The sequence below is a fragment of the Fundulus heteroclitus genome, chromosome 14, assembly GCF_011125445.2.
Source record: "Fundulus heteroclitus isolate FHET01 chromosome 14, MU-UCD_Fhet_4.1, whole genome shotgun sequence".
In the NCBI taxonomy this organism is placed as follows: Eukaryota; Metazoa; Chordata; class Actinopteri; order Cyprinodontiformes; family Fundulidae; genus Fundulus; species Fundulus heteroclitus.
This window is the reverse complement of record NC_046374.1, coordinates 2,859,158-2,865,812: the sequence shown is the minus strand read 5'-3', so window position 1 is coordinate 2,865,812 and position 6,655 is coordinate 2,859,158.

Sequence of the window (6,655 nt, the reverse complement as noted above, 5' to 3'; positions counted from 1 at the left end):
TTAAATCTGATGTGTACACCTTTGAGGAACAAAGTAAATGTTGACTGACAAATGTAACCTTGAAGCTGCATGTTTAAAAGGGACATTATTGCATTGCATTATTATTTTTGCACTGCAATTGGTGTTCAAGCTGAAGGATGCTGAAGCTACCAGTTGGTTACAAGCAGTTGGTATTCGATCACGGCGAGTTGCATGCTTTACCACTTAACCTGGAGTATATAAGTGAAAATGTTCAATTGTTGGGTGTATCAACCCACACAGTTTATAACACCGTCCCCCAGCACACTACAGAAATGGCAGAACAGGGTGGAGTGGAACTCTCTGCGACCTGGAATGGGGACGGGGTATGAAGCGGCTCCTTGGCAAAGTTAGAGCAGCGTATTTTTCATCATTAATAGAGGATAATAAGAATAAGCCTAGGTTTTCTTTTTAGTACAGTTGCCAAACTTGCACAGAGTCATAGCTCTGTTAAGCCATTCATTCCCTCAGCTCTCAGCAGTAATAACTTTATGGGATTTTCTTAAAATAAAATTGTTTCTCTTAAAAATAAAATTGCTGGCAAACACAATTACTGGCATCAGCTCCAGGCTGCTGAGGTGCTGTGCAGATCAGCTGTGTGGCATCATGGGACACATCTTCAAAATCAGTGTAAATGAAGCTAGTATCTGAATACCACAGCTGTGGAAAACCTCCTGTGTTTTACGAGTGTCTAAGACCATTAATAGTCTATTGCATGTGTTGAGAGGATTAGGGAAATAGCTAATTAAGAAGCAAAGGTGTTGTCAACGTCTGGAGTTACACCGTTTTTCATGACCTATTAGCTTCTGTGACTCTAGAGAGCACCGTTTCGTTGATTCATCAAGAACAAACTAGTGCACAGAATTGATATTCAGTCCATCTGAGAGCCCCAAAAAGAAAAACTACAAACCACAAGGCCCAGTGACTTAACAACTGTTAAAGGTGCATAGCCACGTTATTTGACATTTTTTAAATTTATATGTCAGTATCTCACTCTGGTTGCATACAAAGTTTTTATAAAAGATTATCATGTCCTGTTGGCATATTAGTTGTTATTTTGGTGTGTTTTTTTTTTTTGCTTTGTTTTTGCTCAGTTTATTAGTAAATAAATAACATTTAGATATAGATTTAACATTTAGATTTAAATTTAACATTTAGATATAGATTTAGCATTTAGATTTAAATTTAACATTTAGATATAGATTTAACATTTAGATTTAAATTTAACATTTAGATATAGATTTAACATTTAGATATAGATTTAACATTTAGATATAGATTTAGCATTTAGATTTAACATTTAGATATAGATTTAACATTTAGATTTAAATTTAACATTTAGATATAGATTTAGCATTTAGATTTAAATTTAACATTTAGATATAGATTTAACATTTAGATTTAAATTTAACATTTAGATATAGATTTAACATTTAGATATAGATTTAACATTTAGATATAGATTTAGCATTTAGATTTAACATTTAGATATAGATTTAATATTTAGATTTATATTTAACATTTAGATATAGATTTAGCATTTAGATTTAAATTTAACATTTAGATATAGATTTAACATTTAGATATAGATTTAGCATTTAGATTTAAATTTAACATTTAGATATATATTTAACATTTTGATATAGATTTAACATTTAGATATAGATTTAACATTTAGATTTAATATTTAACTATTTATTTTACTTTATAAACATATTGTTGACAATTGCATATAAGATCTTGTTTATTGTGAATTTCTGTCTTAAATGTGAGAAAAGGGAGTTAAATGTGAGAAAAGTGAGCTAAATAATCAAAATATATCAGCTATAGAATTTTATCTGAAATTTTACATTCGGCACCCCATATCCTTCTGTCACCTTTACACTGAAAAACTGCGCATTTTTTGATTCATCCGGCCTCACACTGCTCCTAAAAAGGTTTCATCCCTCTGTTGCTTTTCTAGCAGGAGTTATTGAAAGGTCAGCGAAAAAGTGCCCTCCAGAGTCACAGAATATGATAGGTCGCGGAAAATGGTGTAACACTTGTTTGCCATATAAGTTGTCGAACACCTGGCTTCCTTTATAGTAACGGCATTGTTTCCTTTCTTGAGTATGATGTGCTTGAATTCCTCATAAGACTCCATCAAAAGATGTTAGTTGGTTTGAAGTATGGTGCACACAACTTATCCATTGTAGCATCAGTAAATCTGTGACTGACCTCATGGTCTCTTTAGTAAAGCTGCGGACCCGCATTTACCTGAATTATTTAGACCTGGGTTGACTAAGGCTATGTTCACACTGCAGGGAAATGCGACCCAAATCGAATCTTTCTGCCCATATGCGACCCATATCTGTTTTTTTTTTCATGGCTGTGTGAACGGCCCTATTCCGATCTTTTCACCCCAAAAAAATAATATTTTCCACTTCCAGATGTGGTACTAATTTAGATAGGTATCAGATCTTTTTCAAAGTGTCCGCTGTCTGAATGGTCGTGTCGCATTTTATCAATTGTTCACGTCACTCTCCTGTCTCTCGTTATACATCTACTCACAGTAGTAGCAGCTAGTGTTCCGTAAAAGACAATTGTTAATAGCTATGCTGCCTTCCCCTTACCCTATTTTGTCTTGCTATGACATGGTCTATCGTCAGCTCAACACCTTTCTAATCACAAGGAGAGATCCTGGCCTTTTTTGGGTTGCTTTCATGTTTTTTTTTAACCAAACATTATTGAACACTTGTAGAAACCAGTATATTCTCCATTACTTCTGTAAACAGCGCACTGCTGTGTGACGTCTCCTTCTGTTATGTTCGCATGCGGGTTGATTTGTGGTCTTGAATCGTTCAGACAGAAGTCTGATGGCGGTCACATTTAATAGTAGTATGAACGGCAACCTCAAAAAAAAAAAAAAAAAAAAAAGATTTCAGCAAAAAATCGGCATTGAGCATCAAGACCTGCAGTGTGAACGTAGCTATAGTCGCACCTCCTGAGCCTGGTTTGGCCTTTGTGAAACTGATGAAGCCAGGATGCACCGATCGCACTAGTTCAAACCTAGCTTTACCGCTTATCCAGGATTTCTAGATTCTGTTTTTGTGAAACAACTTATGGCAGAGATTAACTTAAAAAGGATTGAATGCTGGACATTGATACGAAGGTATTTTAGAAAACTATTAGTTTAGAATATTCACACTTTTCCAACCATTTTATTGCAGCTGTGTAACATATAACGTTTCTTCTATGGGATTTGTTTGTTTTTATGTTGACTTGAATAAATGTCATGTTACATGTGGACAAATTTTTGAAAATAATTTATTAATGTCTATTTGTTTTTACATCATAATGTTTTTATAGGAGCGTGTAGACATTCAATGGCCATTGTGTTTCACATTTCTGAATAGTAAAGAGAAATTATGTCTGCTTCCACTGCCACAACCTTTAAAGAGGTTCCACTTTTCAGCGTTTAAATTCCTTTTGTTGTGTGCTTGGAGCCTCTGGAAGTACTAAAAAGTTTCATTTTGTCTTCCAAAGTGTTGTTTAAACATTTTTTAGGTTGTTTTTGGGTCATATTTTTCAAGCCATTCAGATTTAGTTTGTTTTCTGTTACGCTTTCTTTGCTGTTACGTCACAACTCTTTTAGGACATCTAAATAAGGTAATAGATGTCCCACCATTTTCCCGCCATATTCAGTTCAATTCAATTAAATTTTATTTATATAGCGCCAATTCATGATACATGTTATCTCAACGCACTTTCCAAAGTCAAATTCAATCAGATTATACAAGTTATATACAGCTGTCGCTTAAATTTTGTAGTCCAAACTCAAGGATGCCAAAGCCGTCAGTGAACAAATCAGTCACTCAATTTCCCAGAGACTTCATCTGATCGAGGACTCAGTTCCTTCTAAGTATGAAAACGAAGGACACAGCAAAAAGGGTAAGCTGCTGATAACTCTGAAATTTCAGCAGACCTTTTAGATAGCATAGCACTTCCGATGTGCTCACTCAGTTTTTTGAGAGCACAACTGTAGAGCCTATTTATATTTTAAAGCTTGATTGAGCTGGTTTGTCCTTTTCATTATCTTCTTGCTCTGGGTCACTGTGACGTGATCATATAAGGCTGACATTTTTTTTTATAACTTTGGGAATAAAAAGTTGCGATAGATAATAGTATCTCAGCCATTAAACTACAAAAAAATGTCTAAGGGGTGGAGTGGAACGCCGTGGGAGATGTTGCAAATGGCTGAGCTTCACACATGAAGAATTGAGATCACAGCATTGCAGTTCCACTTTATATAAACCACAGGTGAAGGATCTGAATGTGAAAAGGAAGGATTTAAACGTATGATGTTTGCCTTTTAAATATAACGTCAACTTGCTTTTATGGGCCATTATCAGAGAGCAGGATTATGGCAGGCTTTGATTTAATTTGATATTTTAACAGAAATTTTGGATTTTATTCACATTATTGTTTATGTATTGGTTTTATTTTGATGTCTGAAACAATGCTGACTAATTAGTGTTGAACCACTGTGTGCCTATCTTTTCCTCGGTGAGACAAACTTCATGTCCACCTCTGGACTTTATAGTCGGGTCAAAATGAGTAACTTGTTATTTTGGAATGTGACTAAAAATGCAGGCTTGATAAATACAAACAAAACACACTGTAAATAATGGTTATGATCTTATAAGCATTTAATTGTCTTAGTCTAAGCTTGTTGCATACTGTAAGCATCTCCCTACACCTACAGCAAAGCTAATGTGCCCATGTCCTCTACAGCATCTATTCTGTGTTGCTTTTCCCTGTGTTCACAGAATTCTTTATTCAGGTATATTAACTTAGTATAATGTTTAGCATACCATACAGTCAATGAAATATATTTCAAACTTTACTTTAAATACAGTTATGCATGTTATATCAACATATATGGTAGGCAATTAACCCTTACTATGTTTTTTTTATCAGTTAAAGTGTAAACCCTCCTTGAGTGGTGTTAACACACTTTGCTGGCTGGAATGAAAAACATTAAACAACACAGTTTAGGTTGAATATTGATTAAACTTTTAACACAATTCAGAGAGATTCTTAAAGTAATCTCTCAAATACAGAATTCTGACATTCAGTTGCTAATGGTAAAAAGATCCTAAATACAAAATAATGTGTAACAAAAAAAATATTAAGAATTGAATAGCCTGTACATTTTACAAAGGTGCTTTATTCCCAAATCACAAACAAAATGTGTTAGAGAGTTTGCGATGTTAACTTAAAATCAAAAAAAGAAAACACTAGGATATCTTTAAATAGCAGTTAATGGAAGTAATATTTGTTTTTCATGAGTGAAAAAAATCACATTTGCAAGTGTGCAGCACCATCCTCTGTTATCCGTACCTCTGTTTAAGATAAGTGAAAAGCTCAAAATGAAGTTCTTTTTTTACTTCAGCTGTATAATTCCCACCTGAAACATTTAATAAAAGTCCATCCGTCCGTCTTACTCCGCTTATCCGGGGTCGGGTCGCGGGGGTAGCAGCTTCAGTAGGGAGGCCCAGACGTCCCTCTCCCCGGCCACTTGGGCCAGCTCCTCAGGAGGAATCCCTAGGCGTTCCCAGGCCAGCCGGGAGACATAGTCCCTCCAGCGTGTCCTGGGTCTTCCCCTGGGCCTCCTCCCGGTGGGACGTGCCCGGAACACCTCACCAGGGAGGCGTCCAGGAGGCATCCTGACCAGATGCCCGAGCCACCTCAACTGGCTCCTCTCGACGTGGAGGAGCAGCGGCTCTACTCTGAGTCCTCCCCGGATGACTGAGCTCCTTACCCTATCTCTAAGGGAGAGCCCAGACACACTACGGAGAAAACTCATTTCAGCCGCTTGTATCCGGGATCTCGTTCTTTCGGTCACGACCCAAAGCTCGTGACCATAGATGAGGGTAGGAACGTAGATCGACCGGTAAATCGAGAGCTTCGCCTTTTGGCTCAGCTCTCTCTTCACCACAACGGATCGGTGCAGCGCCCGCTTCACAGCAGACGCTGCACCAATCCGCCTGTCGATCCCCCGCTCCATCTTCCCCTCATTCGTGAACAAGAATTTAATAAAAGTACCTTTCAATAAAAGTGCCAGATCAAAATCAACCCTATTTCTTGGTAATAAGGCCCTAATCTTATTGAAAACCTGTTTCTATAGGAATCTGGATGATCTAGAGCAGGGGTGTCAAACTCATTTTGGTTGAGGGGCCGCATACAGCTTAATCTGATCTTAAGAGGGCCACACGAGTTAACTCATTGCAAGATTAAATAGAACTAATAAATGTGGACTTGTTGTTGATTTTTATATTAAATTAATTTCACTTTTACACAATATATTATGAATAACCTCAGTGTTTTTAAGAAAAGTATGTGCAATTTCAACAATACTTTTACTCAGTTAAACATTTACTTGTGCATTATGCATAGGAACTGATCACAGTGATTGTACAATGTTAAAAAACATTTATTCACATTTTTTGAACTTAAAAACACTGTCCTACATGACAAAATACATCAAACAGATAAAAATTAAGAAATGATTTAAATTTTTCCACACCTGAAGCTTAATCTGCTAATTAAAACACAGCGCCCCTCGTGGACAATATAGGAACTGCAGATTTTCAAT